The sequence below is a fragment of the Lissotriton helveticus genome, chromosome 3_1 (genome assembly GCF_964261635.1).
Source record: "Lissotriton helveticus chromosome 3_1, aLisHel1.1, whole genome shotgun sequence".
Taxonomy (NCBI): Eukaryota; Metazoa; Chordata; class Amphibia; order Caudata; family Salamandridae; genus Lissotriton; species Lissotriton helveticus.
The window spans coordinates 1,531,395,572-1,531,410,593 of record NC_136061.1 but is presented as its reverse complement, the minus strand read 5'-3'; positions in this window follow the sequence as shown (position 1 = coordinate 1,531,410,593).

Below are 15,022 nucleotides of genomic sequence, written 5' to 3'. Positions count from 1 at the left end.
TTAAAAGGACGGTGCAGTGGGGGGCTGAGCAGAGAGTGCAGCAGTGAAGGGACTGTAACAGGGAAGAGACGGTATAGTGGAGCTGAGGAGAGAGTGAAGGGATGGTGCAGTAAGAAGCTGAGGAGAGTGCATCAGTGAAGCGATGGTACCGTGAGAGGCTGAGGAGAGAGTGCAGCAGTGAGTGATGGTGCAGTGGAGGAGTGAGGGCTGCAGCCTGGATGGGGGGGGGCTGAGCAGAGAGTACAGCAGTGAAGCGATGGCGCAGGGAGAGGCTGAGGAGAGAGTGCAGCAGTAAAAGGACAGTGCAGTGTAAAAATAAAAATATGCCTTACCTCTAACATAAACTAAAATCAACATACATACCTGTCTGAACAACTCCGTGCACAGCGGTGCACATCGCTGAAGGGAATCGCCACAGGCCATGTTGAACCTAGAAAAGAGAAAATAAACATAAGATTAGCAAAAAAAAATAAAAAATGGCTTACCTCTGAACGAAAACAGAGACAGAGAGTGAGGTAGTGAAAGAGAGTGAAAGTGACTTAGTGAGATAGAAATAGAGAGAGTGAGGTAGTGAGAGAGAGAGTGAGGTAGATAGAGTGAGACAGAGAGAGTGAGGTAGTGAAAGAGTGAGTTAGTGATGGAGAGTGATTTTGGTGGTAGTGAGATAGAAACAATGAGTGATGTTGTGACATAGTGAGATAGAGAAGGACTGAGGTAGTTTAAGAGAGAGTGAAAGTGACTTAGTGAGATAGAAAGAGAGAGAGAGTGAGTTAGTGAGATAGAGAGTGACGTAGTGAGTTGGAGAGAGAGAATGAACTTGTGAGCTAGTGAGATAGAGAGTGAGTCAGCGAGAGAGTGTTGTAGTTATTTTTTGAGTGAGTGACTTGTGTTATAGTTAGGTAGTGAGAGTGATATGGAAATAGATAGAGTGATGTTATGGAGAGAGTTAGTGAGAGAGAGAGTGAGATAGTGTTATAGATATAATTTGAGTAGTGATGTAGTTATGTTTGTTTTGTGGGAGAGTGAAGTAGATATAGAGTGAGGTAGTGAGAGAGAGTGAGGTAGTGAAAGAATGAGGTAGTGAGGGTGAGAGTTGTTGTGCTGTATTGAGATAGAAACAGAGAGATGTTGTGAAGTAGTGAGCTAGAGAGAGAGTGAGATAGTGTATGAGAGAGTGAAAGTGAGTTAGTGTATTTGAGAGAGAGAGAGAGAGAGAGAGTGAAGTAGTGATTTAGAGAGAGAGTGAAGTTGTGTGGTAGTGAGAGAGTGATGTAGTGAACTTTAGAGAGAGTGTCGTGATATAGTGAGAGAGAGATAGTGAGATAGAAATAGAGTGAGGTAGTATATAGAGAAAGTGTGAGGTAGTGAGATAGAGAGAGAGTGAAGCAGTGAGTTAGAGAGAGAGAGAGAGAGAGAGTGAAGTTGTGAGGTAGTGAGAGAGTGTTGTAGTGAATTTTTGAGAGTGTCATGATATAGTGAGGCAGTGAGATAGTGAGATAGTAATAGATAGAGTGAGGTAGTGATGTAGAGAGGGTAAGGTAGTGAGATAGAGAGAGTGAAGTTGTGAAGTAGTGTGTTAGAGAGATAGTTACTGTGGTAGTGATATTGTGATGCTGTGAGAAAGAGAGTTGAGTAGTGAGGTAGAGATTGAGGTAGAGAGAGAGTGAATGAGAGATAGTGTAGTAGTGTGAGAGATAGTGAGGTAGTGAGAGAGATACTGAGTTAGTGAAAGAGAGAGTGGGGTAGTGAGAGTGAGGTAGTGAGAGAGAGAGTTTGAAGGGACGGTATAGTGGAGCTGAGGAGAGAGTGAAGGGACGGTACCGTAAGAGGCTGAGGAGAGAGTGCAGCAGTGAGTGATGGTGCAGTGGAGGAGTGAGGGCTGCAGCCTGGATGGGGGGGTGGGGCTGAGCAGAGAGTGCGCCAGTGGAGGGATGGTGCAGGGAGAGGATGAGGAGAGTGAAGCAGTGAAGGGACGATGCAATGGGGGGCTGAGCAGAGAGTGCATCAGTGAAGGGACGGTGCAAGGAGAGGCTGAGGAGAGTGCAGCAGTGAAGGGACGGTGCAAGGAGAGGCTAAGGAGAGAGTGCAGAAATAAAGGGACGGTGCAGGGAGAGGCTGAGGAGAGAGTGCATCAGTGAAGGGCCGGTGCAGGGAGAGGCTGAGGAGAGAGTGCATCAGTGAAGGGATGGTGCAGGGAGAGGCTGAGGAGAGAGTGTAGCAGTGAAAGGATGGTGCAGTGAGAGACTGAGGAGAGTGCAACAGTGAAGAGACGGTATAGTGGAGCTGAGGAGAGAGTGAAGGGATGGTGCAGTGAGAGACTGAGGAGAGTGCACCAGTGAAGGGACGGTGAAGGGAGAGGCTGAGGAGAGTGCAGCAGTGAAGGGACGATGCAATGGGGGGGCTGAGCAGAGTGCATGAGTGAAGGGACAGTGCAGGGAGAGGCTGAGGAGAGTGCAGCAGTGAAGGGACGATGCAATGGGAGGCTGAGCAGAGAGTGCATCAGTGAATGGACGGTGCAGGGAGAGGCTGAGCAGAGAGTGCAGCAGTGAAGGGAGGGTGCAGAGTGCAACAGTGAAGGGACGGTATAGTGGAGCTGAGGAGAGAGTGAAGGGATGGTGCATCAGTGAGAGGCTGAGGAGAGTGCATCAGTGAAGGGACGGTACCGTAAGAGGCTGAGGAGAGAGTGCTGCAGTGAGTGATGGTGCAGTGGAGGAGTGAGGGCTGCAGCCTGGAGGGGGGGGCTGAGCAGAGAGTGCAGCAATGAAGGGACGATGTAATGGGGGGCTGAGCAGAGAGTGCGTCAGTGAAGGGATGGTGCAGGGAGAGGCTGAGGAGAGTGCAGCAGTGAAGGGACGATGCAATGGGGGCTGAGCAGAGAGTGCATCAGTGAAGGGACGGTGCAAGGAGAGGCTGAGGAGAGTGCAGCAGTGAAGGGACAGTGCAGGGAGAGGCTGAGCAGAGAGTGCAGCAGTGAAGGGACGGTGCAGGGAGAGGCTGAGGAGAGTGCAGCATTAAAAGGACGGTGCAGTGGGGGGCTGAGCAGAGAGTGCAGCCGTGAAGGGACTGTACAGTCGGACTGAGGAGAGAGCGTAGCAGTGAAGGGATAATGCAGTAAGAGGATGAGGAGACTGCACCAGTGAAGGGACGGTGCTGGGAGAGGCTGAGGAGAGTGCAGCAGTGAAGGGACGATGCAATGGGGGGCTGAGCAGAGAGTGCATGAGTGAAGGGACGGTGCAGGGAGAGGCTGAAGGGAGTACAGCAGTGAAGGGACGATGCAATGGGGGGCTGAGGAGAGAGTGCATGAGTGAAGGGACGGTGCAGGGAGAGGCTGAAGGGAGTGCAGCAGTGAAGGGACGATGCAATGGGAGGCTGAGCAGAGAGTGCATCAGTGAATGGACGGTGCAGGGAGAGGCTGTAGAGAGAGTGCATCAGTGAAGGGACGGTGCAGGGAGAGGCTGTGGAGAGAGTGCATCAGTAAAGGGACGGTGCAGGGAGAGGCTGATGAGTGAGTGCAGCAGTGAAGGGATTGTGCAGTGAGAGACTGAAGAGAGTGCAGCAGTGAAGGGATAGTACCGTGAGAGGCTGAGAGAGAGTGCAGCAGTGAGTGATGGTGCAGTGGAGGAGTGAGGGCTGCAGCCTGGATGGGGGGCTGAGCAGAGAGTGCAGCAGTGAAGCGATGGCGCAGGAAGAGGCTGAGGAGAGAGTGCTGCAGTGAAGGGATGGTGCAGTGAGAGGTTGAGGAGAGTGCAGCAGTGAAGGGATGGTGCAGTGAGAGGCTGAGGAAAGTGCAGCAGTGAAGGGACGATGCAATGGGGGCTGAACAGAGTGCATCAGTGAAGGGATGGTGCAGGGAGAGGCTGAGGAGAGTGCAGCAGTTAAGGCGACGATGCAATGGGGGGCTGCGCAGAGAGTGCATCAGTGAAGGGACGGTGCAGGGAGAGGCTGAGGAGAGTGCATCAGTGAAGGGACAGTGGAGGGAGAGGCTGAGGAGAGAGTGCATCAGTGAAAGGATGGTGCAGGGAGAGGCTGAGGAGAGAGTGCAGCAGTGAAAGGATGGTGCAGTGAGAGACTGAGGAGAGTGCAACAGTGAAGAGACGGTATAGTGGAGCTGAGGAGAGAGTGAAGGGATGGTGCAGTGAGAGGCTGAGGAGAGAGTGCAGCAGTGAGTGATAGAAATAAACATAAGATTAGCAAAATAAACAAAATGCCTTACCTTAACTGAAAAACAGCAGCATACATACCTGTCTGAACCACTTCGTACACAGCAGTACACACAGCTGCAGGGAGACGCCACGGGCCATATTGGACCTGAAAAACAAAGAAATAAACATAAGTTTAGCAAATTAAACAAAATGGCTTACCTCCAACAGCAAAACAGCAGCATACATACCTGTCTGAACCATTTCGTGCACAGCAGTGCACACAGCTGCACGGAGAGGCCACGGGCCATATTGGAACTGAAAAACAAAGAAATAAACATAAGATTAGCAAAATAAACAAAATGCCTTACTGCAACAGCAAAACAGCAGCATACATACCTGTCTGAACCACTTCGTGCACAGCAGTGCACACAGCTACACGGAGACGCCACGGGCCATGTTGTACCTAGAAAAGAGAGAAAAAAACCTAAGATTAGCAAAAATCAAAAAGATAGATTACATCAAACAGCAAAAGAGCAGCATATCGGGACCACTTCGTGCACAGCAGTGCACACAGCTGCACGGAGACGCCACGGGCCATATTGGACCTGAAAAACAAAGAAATAAACATAAGATTAGCAAAATAAACAAAGTGGCTAGCCGTTGTGCAAACAGCATATGTCCAGCTTCTCAAGTATCACGAAAACGCAGAGGCGTGGGGTAGGCCATTGTGTGCTGTTTTCGAGCACCAAATGTGGCATTTTCATGTTTTTGAAAGCAAATAGTTATGTATTTTGCTACCCCTCCCCTCCTCGCCATTTCAGTTATTCACCCTCAGGTAGAACTCAATGTTCTATTGGATGTCCAAAGTTCAGGTGACCTCAGGGTAATTCAAGATGTAAATGAAGCTTCTCGCCGCCCACTGTAAATTGAGCACAATGAAGAATTGAGCACTGGAACTGCGCAAGTTTGATATTTAGATACGCTTTACGTGCGTATGTTGTAAACTTTCATTTTTTAACTAAAACTTTTAATGCTAAAAGCTTACCATGTGGAAATCGATGCAAGCGTATTCAGGAGTTTGACGGGCATGCATGAACTCAACAGAATGAGATACGTCTTTTGAAAATAGAATCGCTTGTGTAAATGTATTTTCCTGTAACACTTCCCACCTGTGTGGCCAGCAATAGGACCCGTTGCTTAATGTATGCTGATGGTATACCTGGTGGGCACAGATTGTTTTGGAACTGTGGCTTTGGTTTTTCATCATCAGACTGACACAGCAAGAGAAAGGCACAAAAAAGTCAGAAAGATAGGAAAAATTGAAAAGGGAGGCGGCAAAGACGAAAAAGAGCATGCAGGAGTGAGAGACAGGAGGTGTGGCTGGTGGAAGAAAGAGGCACGAGTTGGAACCTGGGGGCTAGGCAGGGCGGGAATTTAAAAACATACAACCGGGGAGCATATTTATTTTTGCTTAAGTTTCTAATCCACTGTGGCTGGGACTGATCAATAAATACGCGTCATTCAATTATGAAAACGCGCAGCAAAAACATAGCAGAAAAACTAAAGGTTTGTTACTGCGTAAAATCTAAGCCACAACCAATAGTATAGATGACCCAAATTAAATTAGAAAGAAATACTAACTCGCCCGTTTTTTTTTTTTTTTTTAAAAAGGGTCAATCACTTACTTCCCGCTGCACGTAGATACAGCATAAACAAACTCCGAAAGCCTTTGCAAATTAAGCTTAATGTCTATTTAACATTAGGGCAGTTTTAAATGGTGCCGAACCTGCGCTAGCAAGCACACGCTCTGCTGAAACGCCGGCTTCCGCCTGCACAGTGCACGCAGGAGGGTTTAGTATGAATGGAAAATAAGCTTGGGTGTGGCAGCAGAGATTTGTAAACCAGGGAAGTGCGCTGTTGAAAAGGTACACGTTTCAACTAGCATGCCATGAATTCAGAAAAACAGAAAAGTATTTAGCTCTGAAAAGAAAAACAAAAAATACGCGGCTTCACTTAACACCCCCAGTAAACTGCTCGACTCTAGTAGCTGATTGTTTACGTGAATTGAAAGGCATGTTCAGTTCCTAGCTGGCTGGGGTATAATAGTGTATTAAAAAGCAAAGATGAAATCGGAGCTACAGACCCAGCAACAGCCCGTCCATATCAAAGATGACGTGGGTGACAGGTAAAAACTGTGCTTGTCCCATGATCCCAGCTTCTGCGCGCTCCCTGCTGTCAGCGTCCATAGACCCAAGCAACAAAACAAAAGAAGGACTGGGTTAGAAATCATAACCTGTAAAGCCGCGCGGCAACCATAGAAGAATGAAGCAGTCATCTTAGAAATGACTACTTTCTTATTGAACGCAGATTCGCATAATCAACTCGGTATACAAAGTATACACTGTAAAGTAGATGGCTTATCCCTGGCTTGTCAACACAAAGTAAATCCGTAAAAGGTGAAAGTAAAATATTTTTTATAAATTTAATTTACATATAATCCTCTTATTTCTTAAAATTGAAATGTTTTATTACGAGTTCAGTGGTTTGTAATAAAGTAGGTTTCGTTAATTGTTAAGTCCGACCCACGTTTCTAAATTGAAGTTCCGTATTATTCTCAGACAGTCGCAACACTAGATAACAAGTCAGGTCCCGGGCCGGCCAGCCAATCAGAGCGCGGCCCGGGAAATGACGTCACGGGGGTGTCCCGGGCCGGCAGCCAATGGCAGCGCGGCCCGGAACAAAGGGGCGGGGCTTAAAAAAAGCCCGAGAAACGCCCCCGAATCGCGTTTTCGAGAGAAAACGCGATTGACAGCCTCTGCCTCCCAATGGCTAGCCTCCATTTATGGAGCTAGCCAATGATAGGCAGAGGCGGGTCATCACCCCAGATAGGAATCAAGAGGTTTTGCTAGCGCATGCGTACTTCGTACGCATGGCTAAGGCAAAACCTAAAAAGGTATTTGAAGAAAGAGAACGTGAAAAAGGGGACATTGAAATGGAAGAGTTTAAAGAGAAACTTTATCAAGATAGAATGAAACTGGAAGAAACTAGAGTGTAACTCATACTAAGTAAAATAATTTGAAACATGTTTTATGAAAAATGTACGAAATTTTTGGGTGTTATTTGGTGATAAATCACCAAAGGGGGGAGTTGATGAAGCGAGGGTGAAAACAAAAAATCTTGTATACCTCTCTCAAAGTCTCTTTCCCATAACTGTAATATGTATTGATCATGTGGTTTTGAAATTAACCAACATAGAATAGAAAGCACATACACAATAACACGTGGGATACTAATTTGCTTGTGTTGCGAATCCTAATATATTAATTGAGTGAAATTGTCATGCTAACATAGTACGCAAATATCATAATCTAACGAAAACCCGTGCATTGAAGCTTCCTATATGGCTCCTTGTGGCAGAAATGATGGAGAATGGTAAGAAAACAATGCTTAAATGTTGCTAGAATGCTAGGTAATAACTAACAGAGTTACCTTAGAATGGGGGGAGGTTAACAGAAGGGCTATACTTCGAAAGCTAACGTTTAATTCTGTTTGTTCCTATAATAGTTCTCATTATGGCCCATGCGGCCTAGAAAAAAATGGAAGGTTTGCGAGACTCCGAAACTGTGGTGATCTACGCATGCGCGACTATGCTCGAGAGATGTGCAAGCAGTCTGTGCCTGTGCAGCGTGGGTCAAGGTCAGCGTGGCCTGGAGTGTAAAAGGGTGCCAAGATTTGTACGACAGCGTCGTGAGCCTGGGAATATGGCTCAGAGTGACAAGTTAAAGGACATGAGTGAAAAAAACTGTTAAGGAACAATCAAAACCTTATTTTGATTATAACGATGACTTGGCGGAAATATGGACAATGAGGAGATGAGGTGATGCTCATCCACCCCTTAAACGGACCAATGAAATTGAGCGAGGACTCTAAAAGTTTCAAATTTAGATAGATAGTTAGGGAAAAGGGTATAAAAGAGGACGTTTGGAAGTGAAGCGAGAGCTTGCTTTTGAATTTATTTTCGCACCATGACATGCTGTCGGACTGTTTGGGAACTTTCCTGTGCTAACCCTGGTGTCCATTTACTGAAATCTTGGTAATATGGTTTTGACTTATTTTCTGAACTATTCTGCTAATAAATGTAAACTGTTTGAATTTTAACTTTCTTTTCTTCAGGTTAATTAAATGTCTAATGATTATTGAATTAAGGCTAAATAAAATAAGGTCATGCTAGGAGATTATGGCTCTGAATAAAAATTTCATAAATGGAGAATTAAGCTAGTCTTGTTGTCCATTAATTAATTTTTACTAGCTGATCCATTGACCAAATGGTGGGGTGTTTTACTGTTTCTTAAGGAGAAAACCATGGTAAATTTGATAAACTGCAGATGTATATAGTGTATACATTTTTGTATGAATTAGAATGAAATAAGAGACTCCGCTAAATCCAGCATCTCCTCCTCTAGTCTTCAATGATTATGGGAGCAGGGTGATTTATGTGCATGAATGACTTGCGGTGTCATGGGCCCCACCGACGAGTAAAGTGTGATAGCTCCTAGAAAATATAATGATGGTGTGGAGGTTTAGTTTGGAGCAGCGCTGGATCACCACCCTGTCTCCCATCTGCTGGGAGCATGCAACTGAACTCTTCCTGTGCTGCCTGGCAGAAACAGAATAAATTGCTTAATTTTTTTCAGTCTTTTGAGGCGCCTGTGTAAGGAGAGCATGCTTCAGGTTGTCCTTACAATTGCAATTACCTGACCTTTGCCCCCAAAACGGGACATTTATTTAAAATGGAGGTATGTGTAGGGACACTAGGACAGTCCGGGAAAAACTGGGAGGTCTGGTCCCCCTACTCATGCTGAGACTTACAGTCACTATAGCGGGGTAAAGTTTGAGATGTAATATCTATTACCTCTGTACTGCTCTGCCCTTTCTCATATCCAAAATCTATTTTTTTAAATAAGGATTTTACCATACTTGGAGATTTTAATTTCCATTTGGAAGATACAGATAATAGAGAGACAGCTATGCTTTTAGATACTCTAGGAGCGGTAGGACTTGCCCAATTAGTTGTAGCACCCACGCATGAGGCCGGTCATACGCTGGATGGGGTCTTCTCATCACCCCATGGGCTCATAGTGAAAGACATTCTCCCTCTGTCTTGGTCTGATCACTCACTTATTAAGTTTAGCCTTCCATGCAACATGATCGGACAGGCTAGTATTATGAAGCCGCTTGTCTCTTCATGTAAAGCCTGGAGTAAAGTGGATAAAACAGTTCTTTCGCCCTCTATTTCACGACCATGTGGACTTAGCTGTTACCAACTATACTAACTGGATTTTTGAGGCAGTGAGTGCTGCTGTCTCTACAAAAAAGTTGTCTGGTAATAGGACTATCCCGTCAGCCCCTTGGTTTTCTGACTCACATCGGAAGGAAAAGCAGAATTGTCGCCATATGGAACGTCGTTGGCGAACAAACTACTATGATTTAGATAAGCAAGCGTACAAGACTGCTTTAATGAATTATAAAAAACTACTTATAGTGGAAAAGAGAAACTATTTTACTCAACAGATTGACTCAGCTAACAATTCCTCTAAGGAACTGTTTTCGGTAATTAATAAACTCACTCTGCCTAATAATACTGGAAAGAAGGGTAATCAAAAATTTTGTAACAACATTGCGCCAACTTTTAAATTAAAAGCTCTGGATATTTTTAAAGCTTTCAGGGATGGATCAGGGCCTTGTGTTTCACCCCAGGGGCTAGATCCAGACCCTGACACAAGTATTCTGTTGAATTTTTCCCTGACTTGTTTTACTCTGGGCAAATGACGGGCTACTAGACATATCATTTTTGTCTTTGAACATCCAACCAAACCCAAACAAATCTGTTAAGATATTGCTCACCTACAGACTCAGTTGTCCAGTTAAAAACTGAATTGCTTCTATACCAGAAAGTACTTCCTCAGCCTATTTAGACTCCAGCAATTTCATCTTACTTGGAGATTTTAATCACCATGATGAAGTGGACCAGACTCAGAAATGTGCAATATGTGTACTTTATTTTAGTGTGTCTCAGCATGTACATAAGCTTACTCATTTGACCAGCATTATTGAAAATATATGATTGAGTGAGGATATAGTAAATATTGGGTCTATAATGGAGCTGACAATGGTCTATAATGGAGCTGATATGGCCAAATCATGAGGCTATCTTCTTTACTATCAATCTCGAAAGAGTAGGGAAAATGAATTCAATTACATCTTCTACAAAAACCTATTGTCTTTGGTCCAAATTACATCCGGTCCAGGCAATGGTCTACTTGAAGCAGACAGCACCTGTGCATCATAAGAATATCAACACATATGTAGAAGGCTTTAATGCATGGATTACCAACGTGCTTGCCTTGATTTTTTCCCACTAAATCATTTATATCTCAGCGCTCCACTCCTTCTGAGCCTTGGTACACTGTTGAACTGATCCAAAAATGCAAGAAATTGGCACGGTTCTGGCAACAGAACTTTAATGCTGAACATAAACATACCCAGAAACAAGAACTTAAGCACTACAAAGTCCTCCTTGAGGAAACCAACACCAAGTACTACCAACAAAGCAATTTATATGCAAACGGTCCAGCCAAAGAGATGTTTTCCTTCCATAAATCCTTTGTGAATCTAGAAATGATGTCCACTTCTGTCAATTCTTCCCAAGCATTCCACTCTGAGCTAGCAGGCTTATTTAATGATAAAACTGAGTACCTTCTTATGTTTTTTTCAGCCAATAATCCCACTAATAACTTCTCCTCCTTCTTAGTCCACCTGCAACAATTGCAGTACTTTGGTTTGAGAATTGTCCTACTTCAGAAGACTTTATGCTCACAAAGCTCAACTCTATTAGCTCAGGATCTTCAGAGGATCTGTGTCCCAAGAAATACCTCAAGATTTTGGCACCTGCGGTGGCACCAGACCTTACTTCAATATGCAATGTCTCTTTCACTCTTGGCCAAGTCCTAGATGTTTGCAATATTGTGATCTTGCATCTATAAATCGGGACAGAAAAGCTGAACATGTTTCAAGTCCTTTAATGCTACCCACAGTAGTTGAGACTTGGCAGGAAGTGAGACAGATGCAGGAAGAAGCAAGTGAGGAAGAGAAGGACGTCTGGTTAAAATCAGGATGTAGACAAAAAGAAGAGGATGAAATTTGGGTTTATGAAGATGAAAGACCAGTAATGCCGGATAACATGATTTCTAATATGGCCCGAATGTACCATGGTCAAGCTCATATCGGGAGAGATGCCAGGATTAGGATGTTCAGACAGACATGGTATAATCCTAAATTCAGGATGATCGCTGAGAGCCTTTGTCAGCGATGTCTTGTTTATCAGCAGTTGAATCCAAGAAGAACAAGCATTTACAATGCAATGGTTTCGCCTTTGGAAAAGTTAGAGCTATTGGCATTGTAAATGACAACATTTGTATTTATGTGTTGGTTTTGAAAGCAGATAAATACATGGCATTGTCATTTACATTGCCATTAGCTTAATCTCTGCGGTCACTCTGCACTCCCTAGCACTCCCTAGCCCTCCCTAGTCACTCTGCACTCCCTAGCCCTCCCTAGTCACTCTGCACTCCCTAGCCCTCCCTAGTCACTCTGCACTCCCTAGCCCTCCCTAGTCACTCTGCACTCCCTTGCACTCCCTAGTCACTCTGCACTCCCTTGCACTCCCTCGCACTCTGCACTCCCTTGCACTCCCTTGCAGTCCCTTGCACTCCCTCGCACTCTGCACTCCCTCGCACTCTGCACTCCCTCACACTCTGCACTCCCTCACACGCTGCACTCCCTCACACGCTGCACTCCCTCGCACTCTGCACTCCCTAGTCACTCTGCACTCCCTAGTCACTCTGCACTGCCTAGTCACTCTGCACTGCCCAGTCACTCTGCACTGCCTAGTCACTCTGCACTCCCTAGTCACTCTGCACTCCCTAGTCACTCTGCACTCCCTAGTCACTCTGCACTTCCTAGTCACTCTGCACTCCCTAGTCACTCCCTAGCACTGCACTCCCTAGCACTCTGCAGTCACTCTGCACTCCCTAGCACTCTGCACTCCCTAGCACTCTGCAGTCACTCTGCACTCCCTAGCACTCTGCAGGCACTCTGCACTCCCTATCACTCTGCAGTCACTCTGCACTCCCTAGCACTCTGCACTCCCTAGCACTCTGCAGTCACTCTGCACTCCCTAGCACTCTGCAGTCACTCTGCACTCCCTAGCACTCTGCACTCCCTAGCACTCTGCAGTCACTCTTATAATATGTTATCTGTTCTCAGGCCCCCAGTTGATTGAACCCTCTGTTTCCTTATGTTTTTTCCGAACAATATCAGACAACACTTCTACCTGAATTCGTAAATATATATATATATATATGTAATGTATTTATTGACTGCAACCACGTCAAGGCTTCTTGGCGTGACACAAACAAAAACATAATCACTGAGTATTTGCATGAGCCTTACTAGAAAGTCCTATCTCGAACAGTACGCAACTTACTTCCCTTTGGGTTTAACAAAAAGCGATAAATCGCAAAAAAGGTTTTAAGCAACACATTTGGTTAGGTGAAAAAGAAAGTGTCAAGTACGTCACTGTTTAGTTTGCCTCTAAAGCCTTGAATATTAAATGTGTAATGTACAACAGTACACTTGTTTTAAAATGTGAAGTCCCATTGGACCCGACAGTTTTATACAGTCTGTGCAGAAAACCAGGTAGATCTGGTCAAATAGCCAGGCGTCACCTTTAGGGCTCCAGAGAGTCATACTCACATTTTTTCACAGCTGATTCTGATTTCGCAAATGCCCCACACATTTATACCATACCAGCTATGTCGTTGAACTGACCCTCACATGAATCCAGGTTTTAATTCAACCTATTAAATGTAATATGTGGGTGTGATCGCAATGAGGTGAGTGCGCTGAAACCTTGGAAAATGAGAAAGATGTCAGAGGACGAATGGTGCCCCTGAGAACAGTGAGCCTCTAAGTGGGTTTAAAAATACGTGTAGAAGATACTATGTATTCAGAGTAAGAAATGGAGCCAGAGAATCGGCCAGCCGGCCAATAGAGAGAGGTGTTCTTCTGACCTTGTGGTCTCCACACTTGGTTTTTAATCTTGGATCTCTCCGATTACAGAATAGAGCTTAAATACGCAGGCAGCTTTCCAATAGAAAATGTAAACAATAAGGTGTCAAATATATCAAAAGTTGAAAGTGAGACTGGAGATAAAAGATGTCAGATAAGAAGTTGCTATTTTGGCCAATTTCCTTGGATTCTAACAAAACGTCTTACAATGACACCATCAGACAAGCCCATCAGCCTGTGATCGTACATATTCCAATAGATCGGCTAAATTTCCCAAGATAAACGAAAATCTGGGCAAAAGGCAGACTCCTCAAACATGGCCGCCGGTCCGTTGAGTGCAGTACAGAGTGGGAGTCAAAACAGTAAACATTTAAAGTGTTGTTCTACTATTCATGTGAATCATTAGTGTGGATTTTCTTGAGAATTTTAGTGTGAACTTCTCACCAGAGACTACAGATGTCTAGCTGTCTGTGAACTCGACTAATGTAACCAAATGGATGTGTGCAGTGTTAAATCGGATTTGGTGCAATAATAAGCGGTTTGTTGTTAAGCTTTTGAAGACAAATAAAACAAGCACGGGCACACGGACAGCGGGGAAAGTACATGAGAAATTGTGAAACACGTGGCTTGTTAAAGATAATATTGATATTTCCCTTAATGTATGTAAAAAATTAATTTCATTTTACACAAAATAAACCCAGAGATCTCAGAAAATTGTTTCCGATGTAACCAAGAGGGGGAGGACATGGACCCATATAATCTGGGCTGTCCATGTATTCGATCATTTCGTAATGAGATAGATTTAAACTGTCTTTGCATTTTAGAATTACCCCAATCCATAGACACTCAGACTGCAATTTTAGGTTATTTGTTGGATATAAAAATGAACCTTTTGCTAAGAAAAAGGATATCCATTCTTGTATTGATTGCGAGATCAATCTTTTGGCAAAACGCTGGAACGTGTGAAGATATGTAATGTAATAATTATGGCTTAGTATTTAATTTATTGGCCATGGGGTATTTATGCTATCTATTATAAATGTTTCTAAGATTCTATGGCCTTCTTGCCGAAATAAATGTATGTTATATGTCTTTCTTTTAACTCTTCCAACAAATACATATATATTTTTTAAAGGGAATGCGACAGCCATGGAATAACAGACCAAGAGGGTTTACACTGACAGCAAAAAAGTGCCTGTAGACAACACCTTAAAATGATGACAAAAAAATTTGGCAAAATCCATATATTTTCTCTTCCGAACAAAAACTAAAAACAGCAAAAAACGAAAAGCATTCCATTCTATAGTTGTCTAATTTATTCCTAAACGATTACTTGAACAAACGGGCACAAAATGCCTCGTTAAAAAAAATAAAAAACACAGAATAGTGTAACAGCTTCTGGCCTTCTCCAAATCTCAAGACAAAAACGAATGATAACAATATATTTCACTGAAAACGGGGCTCTGATCCGATCCTGCCCAGAACAATGAACCGGCATGAAAGGCCCTCACACGTGCACAGAAAATACACCACTCCGCCTGAAGACAAAGAGCCCATCGTTTCTAATGCTAATACACCCTATAAGGCCTGGTACTGACCTGGGAGCCAGTCAATCCAATCCAGCTCCACTGATCTCGTCAACTGCTCCAAGATCCTAGAACTGCGGGATCAGTAACATTCCCTGGCACTGCACGGCCTGCAATCAGTGCGGTCTTCGATGCACCACCGATATGATCGGGGTGCAACGAGGA